This window comes from Trichosurus vulpecula, chromosome 1 (genome assembly GCF_011100635.1).
Source record: "Trichosurus vulpecula isolate mTriVul1 chromosome 1, mTriVul1.pri, whole genome shotgun sequence".
NCBI classification, from domain to species: Eukaryota; Metazoa; Chordata; class Mammalia; order Diprotodontia; family Phalangeridae; genus Trichosurus; species Trichosurus vulpecula.
The window spans coordinates 313,712,385-313,733,934 of record NC_050573.1 but is presented as its reverse complement, the minus strand read 5'-3'; positions in this window follow the sequence as shown (position 1 = coordinate 313,733,934).

Sequence of the window (21,550 nt, the reverse complement as noted above, 5' to 3'; positions counted from 1 at the left end):
CCATATTAATTTGTTTCAGGTTTTGGATAGCAAAGGGAACTGAGTTCATTATGATAGGTTTGAAAACTTCTTTTGCTCCAAATTCTTTGGTGCAACAATTTTCTTTATTTTTGGGGGCATAAAATCTTATCCAAAAATGTTAACTATGGCCAAAGATAACCTTAAGAGTTAGGTGACATAGTGGATAGAGTGCTGGGCCTGGTATCAGGAAGATTCAACTTCCTGAGTTCAAATCTGGCCTCAAACACTTACTAGCAGTGTGACTCTGAGCAAGTCATTTAAACCTGTTTGCCTTGGTTTCCTTATCCAGAAAATGAGCTGGAGGGGAAAAAATGGCAAACCACTCCAATATCTTTGGCAAGGAAACCCCAACTAGGGTCTTGTCAAGAGTCAGACACAACTGAACAACAATAAAAGTTGACCGTCCATGCTTAAGCTTTCCATTTTCCTTCCTCCATTTCCACTGCCCCCCATTAGATCTATTAGTTCTATCTATGCTATATTCATATGGTTCAGTCCTCTTTGTTTTTCCCTCACACAGTAAAACCTGATTATTGAAAAGAATCATTTGTGTTTGCCCCTTTTAAGGTACCCTACATTTTAGCCTTTATTTATAATTGTATAACTACAGACTTTGTCCCATTTTAAAATCATTTCATTCTCCAGGATATAGGAGGGAAAGGCACTAGGAATTAGACTAACCAAAGTTTTCCTGCTTTACCAGGGATAAATTTGATCTAATTTTGTTGCTTCTCCTTCTCACACAATCAGGTCTAGAGGGATAATTTAGGAATAGTAGCAGTATGATGACAACACCTGCAGAGAGAGACAGAGACAGACAGATAAAGACAGAGACAGGGAGAAAAAGAGTGACAGAGACAGAGAGACAGAGAGAGAGAGAGAGAGAGAGAGAGAGAGAGAAAATAAGAAAGGCATAGAGACACAGACAGAGATAGAGACAAAGACAGAGTCTTTATTAGGGCTACTGACATCAGCTATTGACTTTTTACTTGCATTTATAACTGAAGCTCTGAATGGTAACAATGAAGACCGGAAGTAACCAATAAGTAATGAATAAATTCATTCAAAAGTCAACTAGAGAAAACTTTGTTAGCCAAGGTCTTCTTCTACCCTCATGTTAACCTCTTTTGAAATATAGCCTTTAGAAAAGCACCTGGGGCAAAGGCAAGATGGTGGATGGAAAGCAGGACTTGCATGAGCACCCCCTCATGTCCCTCCAAAAACCTATCAAAAATGACTCTGAACAAATTCTAGAGCTGCAGAACCTATGGAATAGCAGAGAGAAGCAGGGCTCCAGCCCAGGACAGCCTGGATGGTCCCTGGAAGATCTATCCTATGGAGTTGAGAGCGGAGGGGAGCAGAGCCCAGCTCTGAAAACAACAGTGCTACCCCTCAAGCTTCAGAGAAAGTACTCTTCACTCTACAAGCAGTCATACCCAGACAAAAAACTCAAGGGTCAAGTAGTTGGCTGGGAACATGGCCAGGCAGTGAAAACAGACTCAGATTGAGACTCAGACTTTGGAATATTTCTTTGGTGACAAAGAAGACCAAAACATACAGCCAGAAGAAGTCAACAAAGTTAAGGATCCTACATCAAAAGCTTCCAAGAATAACATGAACTGGCCTCAGGCCATGGAAGAGCTCAAAACAGATTTGGAAAAGCAAGTTAGAGAAGCAGAAGAAAAATTGGGAAGAGAAATGAGAGTAATGTGAGAAAACCATGAAAAACAAGTCAATGACTTGCTAAAGGAGACACAAGAAAATACTGAAGAAAATACTACCTTAAAAAACGGACTAACTCAAATGACAAAAGAGCTCCAAAAAGCCAATGAGGAGAAGAATGTTTTGAAAGGCAGAATAAGCCAAATGGGAAAGGAGGTCCACTGAAGAAAACACTACCTTAAAAATTAGATTGGAGCAAGTGGAAGCTAGTGATTTTATGAGAAATCAAGACATTATGAAACAGAACCAAAGGAATGAAAAATGGAAGACAATGTGAAATAAATATCTCATTGGAAAAACCACTGACCTGGAAAATAGATCCAAGAGAGATAATTTAAAAATTATTAGACTACCTGAAAGTCATGATCAAAAAAAGAGCCTAGATATCATCTTTCAAGAAATTATCAAGGAGAACTGCCCTGATATTCAAGAGCCAGAGGATAAAATAGAAATTGAAAGAATCCACAGATTGCCCCCTCAAATAGATGCCAAAAAGAAAACTCCTAGGAATATTGTCGCCAAATTCCAGAGCTCCCAGGTAAAGGAGAAATTACTGTAAGCAGCCAGAAAGAAACAATTTGAGAATTGTGGAAAAACAATCAAGATAATACAGGATCTGGCAGCTTCCACATTAAGGGACCAAAGGGCTTGGAATACGATATTCCGGAGGTCGATGGAGCTAGGATTAAAACCAAGAATCACCTACCCAGCAAAACTGAGTATCATGCTCCAAGGCAAAATATGGATTTTCATTAAAATAGAGGACTTTCAAGCTTTCTCAGTGAAAAGACCAGAGCTGAATAAAAAATTTGACTTTCAAATACAAGAATCAAGAGAAGCATGAAAAGGTAATCAAGAAAGAGAAATCACAAGGGACTTACTCTATAGTTGAACTGTTTTGTTTACATTCCTTCATGGAAAGATTATGCATATAATTCACAAGATCTCAGTTTTAGGGTAGATGAAGGGAATTTACATATACATGTGTATATATGTGTGTGTGTGTGTGTGTGTGTGTGCGTGCGCGTGCGCGCGTGTGTGCGTATATATATATATATAAAATATATATATAAAATATATATATATATATATATATATATATATATATATATATATATATATATATATATATATATATATATAGACCGAGGGCACAGGGTGAGTTAAATATGAAGGGATGATATCTAAAAAAATCAAATTAAGGGATGAGAGAGGAATATATTGAGAGAGGGAGAAAGGGAGAGATAGAATGGGGTAAATTATCTCACATAAAAGTGGCAAGAAAAAGCAGTTCTGTTGGGAGGGAAGAGGGGGCAGGTGAAGGGGAATGAGTGAATCTTGCTCTCGTCAGATTTGACCTGGGGAGGGAATAACATACACACTAAGTCGGGTATCTTACACCACAGGAAAGAAAGAGGAAGGGGATAAAAAAGGGGGGACGATAGAAGGTTGGTCAGATAGGGGGAGGAGGTAATCAAAAGGAAACACTTTTGAAAAGGGACAGGGTCAAGGGAGAAAATTGGATAAAAGGGGATAGGATAGGAAAGAGCAAAATGTAGTTAGTCTTTCATAATATGAATGTTGTGGAAGGGTTTTACGTAATGATACACATGTGGCCTATGTTGAATTGCTTGCCTTCTTAGGGAGGGTGGGTGGGAAGGGAAGAGCGGAGAGAATTTGGAACTCAAAGTTTTAAAAGCAGATAATCAAAAAATAAGTTTTTGCCTGAAACTAGGAAGTAAGATATACAGGCAATGGGGCATAAACATCTATCTTGCCCTACAGGAAAGTAAGAGAAAAGGGGATGGTGGAGGGGGGGGGGGTGTGGGCTGAGAGAAGGGAGGGTTGATTGGGGAATGGGGCAATCAGAATATATACCATCTTGGAGTGGGGGGTGGGTAGAACTGGGGAGAAAATTTGTAATTCAAACTCTTGTGAAAATTAAAGCTGAAAACTAAAAATGTTGAATAAATAAATAACAAGAAAAAAAATGAAATATAGCCTTTACCTGACAGTTTTATTTACTTTGAGGTCCTACAACTAAGTACTTTTAACACAGGACTAGATGAAATCTGTGAAGTCATCTACTCCAAACCCCTCACCTACTGAGGAAGCTGACTCCCAGAGAAGTGGTGAATTATCTGGTGTGCTATAAAACCAGTTAGTGGAGGTAACGGGATTAGAAGTCATGTCTTCTGACTCTAAGTCATGGGACCATTTATAGCAAGGTCATCTAATCTACTCCCCCTCATTGTACAGGTAAAGAAATTAAAGCCTGTAGAGGTGAGATAAATTTTCTCCACTCCAATGGGTAATAGGTTACAGATCAAGTATGTGAACCCACATCCTCTGACTCACAACTCATTTCTTTTTCTACTGTTCCAAAATCTATGACCATTTTTTTGCATAATACTGTACTTACTTGCTTATACATTATTCTCTCAATTAGAAAGGATATATATATATATATATATGTATATATATATATATACATACATATATATATACATATATATATTTTTTTTTCTCTGTGGAAATCAATTAAGCAGAAAATGTTTTATAAAATCAGGAGAATTATTAAACTTGTATTATCACCATCTCCATTGCTATTAATACTTTAAGGATTTTGTCAGTTTGGGTACATCCTCCACCAAGAAAGAAGGCTCACCGTAACTAAATTGATGTCTTTAAGAGTTTAAAATTTTATCCCTCTGTTACCAACCTGGTGATGAACATCTCCTAACTTAGAGAGGCTGTTGCTAAGATAGCGAGCTTATAGTTTGTTAGTGTCCCATACTCAAAGATTTCCAGTTGGATAAAACCTGCCTCAAGTTGTTATCCACTGTCATAGAATCCTAGATGACCAGGATCACTTCCTCTCTTGGCTAAGGCAATAGAATAGAATGTTAGTGGAGGGTCACTATTAGTTAACAAAAATAACAACATTTTTCATAAGAAGGCATGGATGGCAAGTAGAAGGTCTCATGCTGATGAGACCAAAGAATCATTAAGGCATTAATGTATACATTTTGCTATAATAAAAATAGGCAACATTTTTATAGTACTATAAGGTTTGCAAAACATTTTACACATATTATTACACTTTTTCCTCACAAAAACCCTGTGAGCAAAGTATTATTATTATCCCCATTTTACAGGTGGGAGGTTGTGACCAGGGTCACACAGCTAATAAATTACTGAGGCAGATTTGAACCAAGTAAAATTTTCTTAACCTCCAATCTAACACTATGAACACAGTCACCTTGCTGCGTCATGATGTTACATTATGTTTACATTATCGTATTTGCTAATCAGTACATTCTTGTGAAATGATTATTATACAATAAAATATGATTACTAGCTCATGTATACATGTGTCCTAAGAAACACCCACTCAAAAATAACTTCCAATAAATTATTAACATACTCATGAATGACAGAATGAGCAAAGGCAAATTAAGCCATCCTAATTCTGGGGCAGTCCCAGTTGGTCAGTCAAAATAGCTTCTCAATGGCTAAAATGGTTTTCCCCTGGAGCAATTACTGTAAAAATTGGAAAAGCTATTAGAATACCTGAGGTACAGGAAAGAGAGAAAAATCTGTCCTTTCTGATTTCCTCTACTGATCCATTTGTTGCACTCTTTTGTACACAGAGGAATTGTGAAGCTTATTTAGACAAGGTCTATAAAATACTGAGAGCTCCCTAGAGAAAGGCATTCAATAGGAACACAGTCTTATTAATTGCAAGGTTTATTAAACATGATTAATTCCTCTCTGCCTCTATATATTACTTCCTCATACACAGCCTTATGTTATATAGATCTTTCTATGGCCAAAAGAAGTTCATTGCAAGGGGAGAGACTATTATTTTGCATTTTAAAAAATGTACATTTTATTCCTAAAAAGTCATGGATCAGCCAGGTTCGTTATTGGTCCTGATGGCGTTTTTGTTTGTTTTGTTTTGTTTTGTTTCATTGGCTTGTTTTTCCCCTCTCTATTCAGAACTACTCAGAAGACTCCAGGGCAATAAGATCTTTTATGAATTGGGCATTTTCAGAAGCTAAGTATTTCAGACTAGAAAATCACCTTCTGAGCAAGGAAAAAAATAACAGCTGAGTCTGTTTATTTGTCAGTGACATAATCGAGGAACTGTTACAGAAATTGTTTTGAAAGTGAAGTCAGGAACACTGAAGACTGTTCATTGCCATTCTCAGCACTTGTTGAAACAGCTTTCTTAAGATTTAGGTATTTTGAATGATGCTGTGTTGCCTGTGAGGACGAGCAATGAGATCTGTTGTAGCTGGCGGCTGTGATAGCCTGGAAAACACTTCTGCTTAAAATGTCTGTTTAAAAAGAAAGCTCAGTAAGAGGTAGAATGACTGTATACAGGAGAAAAAGAGAAAGAGAGTGTGTACAATAATCTGTTAAGTATATTTTAGGAATAGTGATTTCCCCTACCTCCTTATTTCATATCTCTTTACTATCTCTGAATTTTTCTCTCTATATAAAATATTTCAGATCACTTTTCTTTTTAATGGAGTGGTATTAAATGTTAACTTTTTATTAGAAACAATGAAATGGAATTAAAGCACACAAATGAATGTTTCCTTCAAACTCTGTAGAATGGAATTTAAATATGTTTTTATTACTTATTTAAAAACATTTTTAATGTGAATGTACATGCCAATGACCTGTGGAAAATACAATTTCTTATAAATAGATGAAATACAAGATAAGTCTTGTCTAAATTGGCCTTTTGCTTTTAAGAATTTTCTCTTGTGTCTAATAGGTTTATACTTTAAGTTAAAAGAGTGGAATTAATTTATTCATAAACCATAAGTTTAAAATATGTCAAGACTGAAAAGAAAAGAGTATAGTACCATATTATTAGATTTTAAAAGCAAAATTGCCTTTATCTCTTTAATGATCTCCAATAACTAATAAGTTTTTAAATTATATTTTCTCATCTTTTATCACATGAACTTCCCATTTCATTATGAACTAATGGAATTAAGCAGGTCCAGTTCTATTTGTCCATGCAAATTTCCAGAAACAGAAATTTGAGCCAGAAGGGATCCCAAGAGAACATCTTATTCAATCATCGTACTTTACAATTGAGGAAATTCTTTAATTAATTATTTGATTAATTAATCTGCTAGTTGATCCACCTGAATTGAGTCTCTGTTACTTCCATTTCAGAGTATATATTATTACTATATTTTACTTTTCTGAGATGCCATTTTGATCATTTCACTACCCTAATGAAAAAACTTCAATGGCTACCTATTATCTACTACATCAAATCCAAGTTCTTTTGCCTTACTTTCAAATCCCCAAAACTATGACCTCACCTTTCCTCACCAACTTCATCAACTGTTCCTCAACATTTTCTTTCAATTTAATCTCCTGCCAACGAGCCTGAAATGTATTATGAACATTCCTTCTTCTATTATGCCTCCTTCACTGCTTCTCCTAACATCAATTAACTATGCTTTATTGGGAAGAGAACTGAACTTGGGTTTGGGAGATTTGGATTTGAATCCCAGCTCTGACACTTTCTAGGACTGAAATTTTGGACTCACTGGATATCTCTGAGCCTCAATTCTCACAGGTATGGTATGAAGAAAGCATTAAAGTATAAATCTTAAAATGCTATATAAACATGATGTACTATCACTGACATAAATAATCATTTATTGAGTTTTATGGTGGTTTAGGAATGGCTTTGCTATACCCCTTCTCATTTTTTATATCCCACTAAGGCTTCAAGGCCCATCTCAAGCCCCACATCATCCATTCACTTTTCTCTTATCACTCCCCTTGACTGTTCTTTCCTTTTTCTGAATAACTATTGAACTTTTAATTAACATTATGTAGCTTTCTATGTAGTTTTGGTCTAATCATTTCATATGTGTTAGTCTTATTTGACCAAATAGACATTAAGGTCCCAGAGGGTGCATAATTTACCAGGTAACTTTTTCTTTCTCCAAAGTACGTTATTTCAGCGCTCTAGAAACAACAACAACAATGATAATGATAACTATCATAATATTTAGCATGACACTTTACAGGTTATGTTATCAAATTTGAAGACCTAGTATTTAATCGATGAATATTCGAGAATAATTCATTATTTTTCTCACTAACAGTGAGGAGAAAAAAATGTTAGTAGGTCCTAGGGATTATTTCCTAAGGAGATGTGTCTCCTTAGGAGATCATAGGCTTGAACAGTAAGTAAATTTTGCTCTGTTTCGGAGTAGAGTATTCCAGGATTGTTCCCCTCTTCCCTCAACCAATGGAATGGTTGTCAGCCCATGTTTACATAAGTCTAGGTTTTAATATAAGGGTATTTTAATGCTCTGTGGAGTCTAATCAATCATGTGAGTTCTACATCCTTTAACACTTACTCTTGCTAAATAACCATCCCACATATTTTTCCTAGTCATACATTGCTTGAATGATATATTTTAAATCACTTCTGGAATGTATGTGGTCACTGTGATATTTTTGGGCTTCAGACTGTCTCTTCATTGTTGTTTAATTGCTCCTCAGTCTCTGTTGTGGAGCAATTAAACAACAATAAGAGACAGTCTGAAGCCAAAGAATATCACAGTGACCACATACATTCCCAACAGCCCTCCCTCATTCAAATCAAAGTCCATTGCAAGTCATGTCATCATTTCCCTGATGCCATGTTCCTTTTTGAGAACAAAGGACAAACACACAACACAACATAACCAGAGAAAGTTTTCCATTTCCATGCTTAAAGACTGAGAAAAATTCGGGACAGAAATTGAGAAACTTACTAGAAATATAACTAAAAGGAGACTCCTTTTTTCACTGAGACATTAATTAAAGAACAGAAAGAATTCTGGATAATAATGTAGGAGTGATATTTGACAAAAACTGTCTACTTAGGTACTGAACTTTCTTGCCTTCCAACCCTTTTAAGCTCCAAACACAAATCAAAAGAATAAATGTCAGATCAGATGTTTAAAATTGAATAGTTCAAGAGAAGAGGTTGAAAAGCAATAATAATCTGCACCTCCATCTGACACAAAACATCCATTATCTTTATCACTTTCTCCCTTTCCTCTGATGTATAGACAGCTGTCTTTTATCTCTAATAAAGACTCTAGTTAGTACAACTTTGAATGGTAGAGATCTTAACATATACACATTAAACTTGACCTAATTGTTTATACACATGTACATAGTATATATATATATATATATATATATATATATATATATATATATATATGTGTGTGTGTGTGTGTGTGTGTGTGTGTGTGTGTGTGCATGCACATGTGTGTCTCCATATATATTTTCATATTATATATATATATATATATATATATATATATATATATATATATATATATATATATTCCCCTCTTCATATGTGTCTCATGTACATGTCCTCCTATAACTCCTCTACAGGCAGTCTAGCTATTTATTGGGGGATTTCTTTTATATCTCTTGACACTGTGAGGGCACCAATATAGCACACGGTTTATTCTTTGGCAATGATTCCCTCTTACTATGTGACAGGACCACTTTCTTTTTCAGGCACACATTTCTTTGCTAAGATATTTTATATCTCTTAACTTGTGTAGTTCTTTACTGCTAACCATCTGCAGCTTGCTCAGGCACACCGTGAATCTCTTCATTACCTTTTGTGGAGAACTTCTTCCAACTTGAATTCTTTGAAGACTGAGGTGTTCTGTAAATCACATTACCAGAAGAATCAGTGTCCAAAAAAAACACATGGGCCTTTGTTTCAGGGTAAAATTGAAGATCACACAAAGCTTAAATAGTTATCCAAATGCAATTCAGTTAATTTTTAACTAATGAAAACTGGATATTAAAGTCTTTTAAATAATAAATCAAGTTTAATATAGGAAATAAGAATCTTGAGGGCACAGTTTAATAGAGAACTAAATAGTTGTAAAATTTCCCTACTTACATTTTACAAGAAACTCTGACTACAATTTAGAGAAATAATTCCTTCACAAAATGTATATCTTTTAAAGAATGTTTTACTTTATTTTTCTCAATTACATGTAAAAATATTTTTGACATTTATTTATTATAATTTTTGAGTTCCAAATTTCTTCCCTCTCTATCCTCTTCCCCCCTTTACAAGGCAAGTATTTTGATATAGATTATACATGTGCAGTCATGCAAAACATATTTCCATATTAGCCATGTGGTAAAAAAGACAAGAGATCTCCAAAAAAGAAAAAAATAAAGAAACATGAAGTTTAAAAAGAAAAATATACTTTCATCTGCATTCAGACTCCATCAGTTCTTTCTCTGGAGATAGAAAGCATTTTTCACCATAAGTGCTTCAGAATTGTCTTGTATAATATTGCTGAGAATAGCTAAGTTGTTCACAGTTTATTGTCATATAATTTTGCTGTTATTGTTTGCAATGATGTTTTGGCTCTGCTCACTTTGCTTTGCATCGGTTCATATAAGTTTTCCCAGGTTTTTTTTTTTTTTTCTGGAAACATCCTGCTCATCATTTCTTGTAGCATAATAGTATTCCATCATAATCGCATACCACAACTTGTTTAGCCGTTCCCCAATTGATGGCTATGCCTTCAATTTCCATTTCTTGCCACCATAAAGAGTTGATATATTTTCTACATATAGAACCTTTTGAACTTAAAGTAATAATTAAATAAAACCATCTATTCCAAAAACATGGATGTTTAAATTATTCAATCACATTTTAAGCTATATTTCAGGTATTTCTCTTTTTCCAACTATTCTTTTTTAACTGTTCTATGTGGAAGAATGTTGGAGTGAATATGAAGATAAAATTAAATTTTCATGGTATCCAGAGACATATCCAATTGAGTAATCATGATATATGGCAATTCGAATAGGAAAATTCAATTTATAAAGTTTATTTCCTAGACTCTGAAGGTAGATTACAGATTAATTCCATTATATTCATAGAGATGGAGTGAAGTATAGTACATAATATTCCAGAATTGGATTCAGGAATGCCTGGGTTCATATCTAACCTCAGACATTCATTGAGTATGTGATAATGGGAAAGTTATTGAATCTCCCTCAGCATCAGTTTGAACATCTACAAAATGTCATCCATGACATCTAATATCTCTTCTATCTCTAAATCTATGATCTTATATGGAAGCTTTGAATGCAAGGTGGGAGATTTAGTTACAATATGAATATCTATATTTTTGTATTGTATACTCTATTTCCTAAAGACAAATGAAACACAAATGAATGCAATTGTTCATAGAAGTAACAGATAAAAGGGAGTTTAGAGGATGAATGAATGTCTGAAAAAGCAATTGTTAAGCATTTACTATGTGCTAAGCATTGTGGGAAGCACTAGGGGTACAAAGAAGAAAAAATAAGACATTCCTCATTTTCCAAGAGCTCATCTTAAATGGGGGTGAAAATATATAAAGTTCAGCTATAGAGCAGATGGAAAGGCCTGTGTGACCTAAAGAGACAGTGGAAGGGAGACAGTAAGGCCTCATGAAACTTCATCAACCTGGAAGGAATGATATTGTTTACTCCCATCACATGTATGCCTCGTGAGCAATAGAAAAGGGAAGGCTTTCCTGGAGATTTGGGGGATTAGTTGAGTCTAAGGGTACAGGGCAATCCTGAGAGTAGCAGGTATTCCAACCCCTTCATTTTACAGGCCTAAAGACATGGAGTACCTTGCCTAAGGCTAAAAAATTTATAGCCAATATTTGATCTTGAATATTGTGACTAAATGTCTTGTGATGTATCCATTCTACCATACGGCGGAGACAGTAAGCCATGACTAATAAATAGCCACACAACTGGCCCATTCATTCACAACCTTTATTTCATGCAAACTAATTGACAGTCATGGAATAAAATATATCACAAGATTCAGATATCTTTTGTTGTTGTTATTGTTATTTAGTCATTTTTCAGTCCTGTCTGACATTTGATGACTTCTTTTTTCGCTTTCTTGGCGAAGATACTGAAGTGGTTTGACATTTCCTTCTCCAGCTCATTTTACAGATGAGGAAACTGAGGCAAATAGGGTTAAGTGATTTCCCTAGGGTCACATGGCTCATAAGTGTCTGAGGCCAGATTTGAACTCAAGTTTTCCTAACTCCAGGCTGAGAGCTCTATCCACTCTATCCATCTCTGAAGAGACATACTGTTGAGTGTCTGGTTGGCACAGGAATAGTTCCCCCCATACACCCGACAGAGAACTACACCAGCATCTTCACCAGGACATTTGAAATGTTAAAAAAAAAGTCAGAAGGAGGCTTTTGTAGAAGTTTGGAGTTGTAGCGACCAGCTAATACTTATGGTATAGAGTGGATACAACAGAATTTAAGTGACATGATGTGAGCAGATTATGTGTCCTGTTAGCTGAAAGCTTATAAAAGTGAAATGTTATCCCTGGCTCCTGGTCTGGTTGGTCCGCCTCGCGCACGCTGTGCTCCACTCCCCTCCGCTTCCAGCTCAGTACGTGATAGACCTCACCCAGTGACCATACAGGCTGTCCTAGGCTGGAGCCAACTTCCCTCTGCTATTTTGTGGGTTCTACAATTCTAGAATTTGTTCAGAGCCATTTTTTATAGGTTTTTGGAGGGACTTGGTGGAGAGCTCACACAAGTCCTTGCTTTCCAGCTGCCAATTCTAGAGCTGCAGAACCCATGGAATAGCAGAGGGAAGCAGGGCTCCAGGCCAGGACAACCTGGATGGTCACTGAGTAAGGTCTATCCCACAGAGCTGGGAGCGCAGGGGAGCAGAGCCCAGCATGGGCTGCGCCCAGACCAACCAGACCTGGAGCCGGCCAGAATAGGCCCTAGCACCATGAATCAGTGAGCTGTGGCAGTTACCAGACTTCTCAACCCACAAACACCAAGGACAACAGAGAAGGTTAGTGGGAAAAGCTGCAGGGAGTTAAAGGAGTTCTCATCTGGGCCACCAACCCCAGGGGCAGCGGAGGCGGTGCAGCTACAGAACTACAGCTGCAGTTGCTTCTGGGCCCAGGCCCACCTGGTGGGAGGAATTAAGTGGCAGATCTGAGTGGGAGTGCAGAGCCTCCTTAAGGTCTGAGTCCAATCCGGGTTGGCAGTTCTTGGGGAAGGAGGATTGCTGCTGTGGCAGAGTTATTGTATAGAAATAGCTCTGAAAACAACAGCACATTCCCTCAAGCCTGGAACAAAGTACTCTTTACATGCAATCATACCCCAATGAAAAGCTCAAGGGTCAAGTGATTTGGTTGGGAACATGGCCAGGCAGCGAAAACACACCCAGATTCAGTCTCAGACTTTGGAATCTTTCTTTGGTGACAAAGAAGACCAAAATATACAGCCTAAAGAAGTCAACAAAGTCAAAGAGCCTACATCAAAAGCCTCCAAGCAAAACATGAACCGGTCTCAGGCCATGGAAGACCTCAAAAAGCATTTGGAAAAGCAAGTTAGAGAAGTAGAGGAAAAATTGGGATGAGAAATGAGAAGGATGCAAGAAAACCATGAAAAACAAGGCAATGACTTGCTAAAGGAGCCCCAAAAAATACAGAAAAAAATACTGAAGAAAACAACACCTTAAAAAATAGACTGACTCAAATGGCAAAAGAGCTCCAAAAGAATGCCTTGAAAGGTAGAATTAGCCAAATGGAAAAGGAGGTCCAAAAGACCACTGAAGAAAATACTACCTTAAAAATTAGATTGGAGGAAGTGGAAGCTAGCAACATTATGAGAAATCAAGATATTATAAAACAGAACCAAAGGAATAAAAAAACAGAAGACAATGTGAAATATCTCATTGGAAAAACCACTCACCTGGAAAATAGATCCAGGAGAGATAATTTTAAAATTATTGGACTACCTGAAAGCCATGGTCCAAAAAAGAGCCTAGATATCTTCTTTCAAGACATTATCAAGGAGAACTGCTCTGATATTCTAGAGCCAGAGGGTAAAATAGAAATTGAAAGAATCCACAGATCACCTCCTCAAATAGATCCCAAAAAGAAAACTCCTAGGAATATTGTCACCAAATTCCAGAGCTCCCAGATCAAGGAGAAAATACTGCAAGCAGCCAGAAAGAAACAATTTGAGAATTGTGGAAACACAATCAGAATAATACAAGATCTAGCAGCTTCTACATTGCAGGATTGAAGGGCTTGGAATACAATATTCTGGAGGTCAATGGAGCTAGGATTAAAACCTGGGTAGGTGATTCTACCCAGCAAAACTGAGGATAATGCACTGAGGCAAAATATGAACTTTCAATAAAAGAGGATTTTCAAGCTTTCTCAGTGAAAAGACCAGAGCTGAATAGAAAATTTGACTTTCGAACACAAGAATCAAGAGAAGCATGAAAATGTAAACTAGAAAAAGAAATCACAAAGGACTTACTAAAGTTGAACTGTTTTGTTTACATTCCTACATGGAAAGATAATGTGTATGATTCATGAGACCTCAGTATTAGGGTAGCTGAAGGGAACATGCATATATATAATATATGTGTGTGTGTGTGTGTGTGTGTGTGTGTGTGTGTGTGTGCATGTATGAATATATATATGTGTATGTGTGTATGTATATATAAATATATATATATATATATATATATATATATATATGTAGACAGAGGGCATGGGGTGAGTTGAATATGAAGGGATGATATCTAAAAAACTAAAATCAAATTAAGGGATGAGAGAGGAATATATTGAGAGAGGGAGAAAGGAAGAGACAGAATGGGGTAAATTGTTTCACATAAAATTGGCAAGAAAAGCAGTTCTGTAGGAAGGGAAGAGGAGTCAGGTGAGGGGAAATGAGTGAATCTTGCTCACATTGGATTTGACCTGAGGAGGGAATACCATACATGCTCAATTTGGGTATCTTACCCCACAGGAAAGAAGGAGGAAGAAGATAAAAAGGGGGGGATGATAGAAGGGAGGGCAGATTGGAGGAGGAGGTAATAAAAAACAAACACTTTTGAAAGGGGATGGGGTCAAGAGAGAAAATTCAATAAAGGGGGATAGGTTAGGAAGGAGCAAAATATAGTTAGTTTTTCACAACATGAGTATTGTGGAAGGGTTTTACATAATGATACACATGTGGCCTATGTTGAATTGCTTGCCTTCTTAGGGAGGGTGAATAGGAAGGGAAGAGGGGAGAGAATTTGGAACTCAAAGTTTTAAAAACAGATGTTCAAAAACAAAAAAAAAAAGTTTTTGCACGCAATAGGAAATAAGATACACAGGCAATGTGATGTAGAAATTTATTTTGCCCTACGAGAAAGGAAGGGAAAAGGGGATGGGAGGGGAGTGGGGTGGCAGAAGGGTGGGCTGATTGGGGAATGGGCCAACCAGAATATATGCCATCTTGGAGTGGGGGGGAGGGTAGAAATGGGGAGAAAATTTATAATTCAAACTCTTATGAAAATCAATGCTGAAAACTAAATATATTACATAAATTAAATTTTTTTAAAAAGTGAACTGTTCGAATCTGGATATTATAGGGTGGTGGTACTAGTTGTATTTTCAACTGCATCTCCTCTCCAGATGTGTGGTGAGTATCCACAAGTATGTAGTAGTAGTGTGCATGAGTAGTGGGTAAAGGTGTGTTTTTCCCAGTCTTCCTTCTTTGCAATAGTATTATAGTCGGGGAAACAAGAGATAATTGACTATACACATATCCAGTCTAGTATTTACTCTCTGTATTGTATCATCTGATTTTGCTTCCTCTACCTAGAGAAGTATGCTCTGGTACACTGGACAACCTCACAGCAAAAGGAAACATGACTCCATGTATGTGAGATTTAATGTCAGGAATATTTGACAGCAACAGAGAGTATGAATTGAGAATAAATTCATGTTCATGGGAGAGAGAAAACAATGAGTTTAATTAGTTATATAAAATTGGAGCTCATTAGAGGCTATTCAAAGGGAAATATCTAGCAAGTGATTATAGAAAAAAAGTTATAGGTTAGGAGACAAGTTAGGACTGAGGAATTATGGTTTGGAAAGTCACTCACACAGTTAGCAACCAAAACTATAACCCTGGATGAGTAATATAAGACTCCACCTTTCTGAATGTTAAACTACAGTTTGCCAGGCAAGGAAGCGACTTTGAAGGTTATTCAAAAACTGTTACCATCTCTTTTTTTGGAAAGCTAGGTATCATATCTTATATGTATTGATGCACTCCTATAAATCACATTTATAATTATGTAACTTCATATGCATCATATCACATATATTATGTCATGTATTATGATCATGGTTACACAGATTAATGTTTGTGTATATGTCTATATTTATGTGTATGTATACATTATATATGTAAATAATGTGTATATATATATATGCATGTGTGTATGTGTGTATATTATACACACATATATACATATTATATATTGTGTGGGTGTGGATGTGGTTGTTGCTACATATGTGTACAATTTTGATGAATGTGTTATTATACAATAAATGTACCATCTGAAACTAAATTATCTATGTTAGCAGTGTCAAACTCAAATCAAATGGCTTAGAAAACCACAAATTAATATTATTTTGTTGTATTGTATATTTACTTAATTTATTAAATGTTTCCCAATTATATATTAATCTGGTTCAAGTTGCACTCAGGAATTTACAGAAAGCAAGTTTGACCTCTCTGTTGCACAAGACATACTAAGGAAAGAAACAATATAAATCATGAACATTTAAGAAGATAAATGTTAATTGTTAAACTAAATGCCATCCAAGGAAAACTAAAATTCCAACTACAGTGTTTGAAGATGATATAGTGATTAAGAGGAAGAACAAGAATTGAATAGTGCAGTTAATTGATAAATGGTCAAAAGATATTAACAGGCCATTTTTAGATGAAGAAATTACATCTACCTATACTCATATGAAAAATGCTTTAAAGCACTATTGATCCAAGAAATTGAAATTAAAACAACACTGAGGTACCACCTCACATTATCAGATTGGCTAATATGACAGAAAAGGAAAATGATAAATGTTAGAGAAAATATGGGAAAATTGGGACACTAATGCATTGTTGGTGGAGTCATGAACTGATCCAACCATTCTGGACAGCAATTTGGAACTATGGCTATAGGGCTATAAAACTGTGCATATCTTTTTATCCAGCAATACCACTAGTAGATTTGTATTCCAAAGACATCATAAAAAGGGGGAAAGGACCTACAGGTATAAAAATATTTATAGCAGCTCTTTTTTGTGGTGGGAAAGAAATGGAAATTGAGGGTAGGCCCATCAAATGGGGAAATGGATGAACAAGTTGTGGTATATGAATGAATGGAATGTATTAATGCTATAAGAAATGCTGAGCAGACAGATTTCAGAAAAACCTGGAAAGACTTACATGAACTGATGTTGAGTGAAGTAAGCAGAACCAGGAGAACGTTATATACAGCAACAGCAACACTGCACAATGATTAACTATGATAGACTTACCTCTTCTCAGCAATACAATAATCCAAGAAAATGCCTAAACACTCATGATGGAAAATGCTACCCATATCCAAAGAAAGAACTATGGAGTTTGAATACATATCAAAGCATACTATCTTCACTTTTTGTGCTTTTTTTTTGTTTTTAATTTTTTCCCATTTTGTTCTCATTCTTCTTTCACATGAGTAATGTGGAAATCTGTTTAATATGATTGCTCATATATAATCTATATCAGATTGTTTGCCCTATTGGGGAGGGGGAATAGGAAGGAGGGAGGGAGGGAGAAAATTCAGAACTCAAAATCTTATAAAAATAAATGTTGAAAACTATATTGACTTGTAATTAGAAAAAAATAAAATACTATTTAGAATGTAATGTGTGTGTATGTATGTATGTATATATATATATATACATATATATATATATATATATATATGTTGAATTAAATTTGATCTTTAAAAAGTGTGGTTGAAAAATGTCTATCACCAATAGGATTGAAGAAAGTAAAATAAATAAAGGCAGGCTATTAATATTTCTCCCCTACAATGAAGTATGTAAAAGTGAGAAAGAAATGTACTCTCAAGAGAAAAAAATGGAATCCTATCATTTCAGTGATTTAAGATATGAATGGATGAAAGACCTACCTATGAAAATAATTTTGATAACATTACACTCACAGACAAGACAGGAGTGGCCTTTACAGCTGTTTAATCCTTCCTCCTTGGGATGCTTTAAGAAAAATCTCAAAAGTTATTTTTCTAATGATTACAGATAAAGATTTGTTTGTTTCTTTGCTTTTATAAAAGTGTTACATTAGCAAGAGAGCACTAGCTCTTTCTATCAGATTAAACAAGAAAGTAATATTGTGTTTAGTGGTTAGTGTGAAGGAGAAATTTTGAACTTAAATGTTCTTTTTTTAAATGAAGGATCCTTGAAAATGAGAAAAAATACAAATTAGGAGTTTTCTTACTTTGGTGACACATTTTGATGCATAAAAGTGAAATATTGGCTTGGTTGCAAAAATCTCCAATTCATCTATTTAGAACAAAGAAATTCCTTTTCAGGGGGTGGAATAAGAATTTTTTCTTGAATAAAAAAGTAGAATTACTTATCTTTATGTACATTTATTTCCTACTGAGTAGTGATCAGATAGTCTTCTTTTTCTGAAGAATACACACCAGTATGACTTCTGATAACCACCTTATGTTACCAGATAGAACCCAAATCCACAAAAGCTTGTTAACCTACCATTTAGAGCATTTTGTAAGGAATCTGAGAGCAGTCACAATGCTATGATTTTACTAGTGTCAATTTGACTTTGACAATTTTGTTAAAAAAAATAAACAGTGAACCAAATAAGAGGGTGAAATCCCTTTGTCCCTACTAGGTCCCATTTTGTTAAGTTTTTAATTTGAAAATGGGATCCAGTATGGGCAAAGGGATTTCACATTTTCTTTTCTTTTTCTTATCTTCCACTATCTCCCTCTCAAAATGATGACTTTCATAAGAAATTTCATTTTATTTCTTTAAAATATGAACAGGTTGCATTTATAGATTACCTTATGAAGTATGTAGTAAACCTGTTTTGTTTTGTTTTGTTTTGTTTTTTTACTGACAGCAACAACTTAAGGTTGATATCATATAACTATCCCCATATTCCCACATGAGGAACTCTGAAAAAAGTTAAGTGATATGTTCAGGGATCTAATGTTTTACAACAAGCAAGTAGCAGAGTTGAGATTTGACCCTACTTCATGTCTACCCTTAGTTCAGTACTCTTCTTATTATACCAAGAAGTTTCTGATTACTATCCGTATCTGTTTACCCACAGGCAATGTGCCTTGGATTGGAATAATCCCGAACTGCATTTTCATTAAAAATAAAAATAAAATATAGAATACAACTTTAAATGGAACAAAAAGAAGTTGTGATAAAGAGATGCTTGTTTTAAGCTTATTATAAAATGAATTCTGTTTGGTTACAGTTAATGGAGATCCCTTGTTTAGAATATAATAGCATCTTGCAACAAATATCTACCTGTACAGAATAACAGACATCACCTAGGCCAAACCTCACCTCTTTGCAGATGAGGAAAATCTGACTCAAGAAACCAAAGAGTCAGAGCCAATAAGCATTCTAATGTTCTGAAGTAATCAGCAATGGCATGACTCAGATGATGGGAGGAGAGCAGGGTCCAAGTTCCAGTGTCTAGCGCAGCCTACAGAGGAAAAATTAGGGCAGAAATCATATACCAAAGAGAAAATAACAGTTTTGCCACTCTGAACTGTATGAGCTTTCTAATTGGCTGATAGGAGTTAAATTCAGAGCATTAGTCTACTGCTTCTCAGAAACAAACTTCAGAGCTCAGATCATGCTGGACAGCAATCAGATTTTGCTTTAGATCAGACCACTCTGGGAGCACTGAAAGCCTGCACGTCCCCAGGCTGTCTGTGAGATCCTAGAATAAGAAAACACTAAATATTCCAAATAGGGCAGCTAGTTGGGACAGTGGGTAGAGTGCCAAACCTGGAGTCAGGAAGATTCATTTTCCTGAGTTTAAATCTAGGCTATGCCAATTTCTAGCTATGTGACCCCAGGCAAATCACTTAAACCTGCTTGCTTCAGTTTCCTCATCTATAAAATGAGCTGGAGAAGGAAACGGCAGAGCATGCCATTATCTTTGCCAAAAACCCCTCAAATTGTGTCATTAAGAATTAGACATGACTAAACAGTAATAACAAGAAAAATACCCCAAGAAAGCAGCAGTAAGACCAGCCCTTCCCTCTAGAATTTCTGCAGAGCTCAACCTAAACATCCAAGTCCAAATTCAGGAAGCAAGCTAGAAAATGAGTAAACAAACACACAAACAAAAAAAAAGAATACCACCATAAAGAGTTATCATGGTATCAGAAAAACTCAAGACAGAAAGCCAGAAGATAATTACTCCAAAATACCTATAAATGAAGCAGAAGAGTAAAACATACCCTGGGAAAGATTTCTTGGAAGATATGAAGTGTGTGTGTGTGTGTGTGTGTGTGTGTGTGTGTGTGTGTGTGCGCCTGTGGGTGTATGTCTATATGTACATGTGTGTGTATGTGCATATGTGTGTAAACACACACTTAAATGAAAGAGGGTGTTTCAGGGGAAAAAAAGGAAGTTGACAGCATGGCGCAGAAATACAAAGCATTGCACAAGCAACAAACTATCCCAAAATTAGAATGGACTATATGGAAGCCAATGACTCCATAAGGCAACAAGAAATATCAAAACTAAGTCCAAAGACTTAAAATTAAGAATACAATATGAAGTATCACATAGCAAAAACAAGTGTCCTGGGAAATAGGTTACTGTATGAACATATAAGAATCCTTGGACTATATGAATACTGTGACCAAAAAAGTGCTAGACATCCTTTATTCAAGATCTAAAAAAAACAAAACAAAAAACTTTTCAGATCTCTTAGAACCAGAGGGCAATGTGGAAATAGAAATAACTCACATGTCACCTCCTAAAAGCAACCCCAAAATGAACACTCTCAGGAATACCATAGCCAAAATTCAACATTTCCAGGTCAAAGAACAAATGCAGCAAGCAGCTAGAATTCAAGTATTAAGAAGCTACCATCAGAATCACACATGATTTAGGAGCCCATAATATCAAGGAGAGTAGAACTTGGAAAACAACATTCCAGAAGGTCAAGGATTGTATCCAACAATAGCTTATCAAGAAAAAACTGAATATAATTCTATAAGATGTTTAATGAAAAGTTAACAATAAGCCATTCCTACTGAAAAGACCGGGGCTGCAGATAAAAATTTTCAAGGTCAAACACAGTAGTAATGAAGAGAAATCGTTTTTAAAAAAGTAAACATGAATGAAAAATGATAAAGCACTAAACAGTAATAAATTACTAAATCTAAGTAGGGGAGATGATACATGTGAGACCTAAAACATGTCATTATCAAGGGTCATAGAGAGATTCTAATTACACAAGATCTAGAAGCAGTTCTGTTATGTGTTGATAATATCAAGGGAAGAATAAAATAAGGAGGGAAAAATACAGTAGGGGAGGGGAAGGAAAGGAATATTAGGGGAAATCATCTATCGCAATACAGGTGAGTAAGCAACCATTACATAAATAAAAAGAGAGAGTGGGGAAGAGTGGCTGACATCTGAACCTCACACTCATTAGAACTGATTTATGAAAGAAAGAAAGAGAGAGAGAGAGAGAGAGAGAGAGAGAGAGAGAGAGAGAGAGAGAGAGAGAAAGAAAGAAAGAAAGAAAGAAAGAAAAGAAAAAGGAAGAAAAATAGAAAGAAAGAGAAAGGAAGAAGG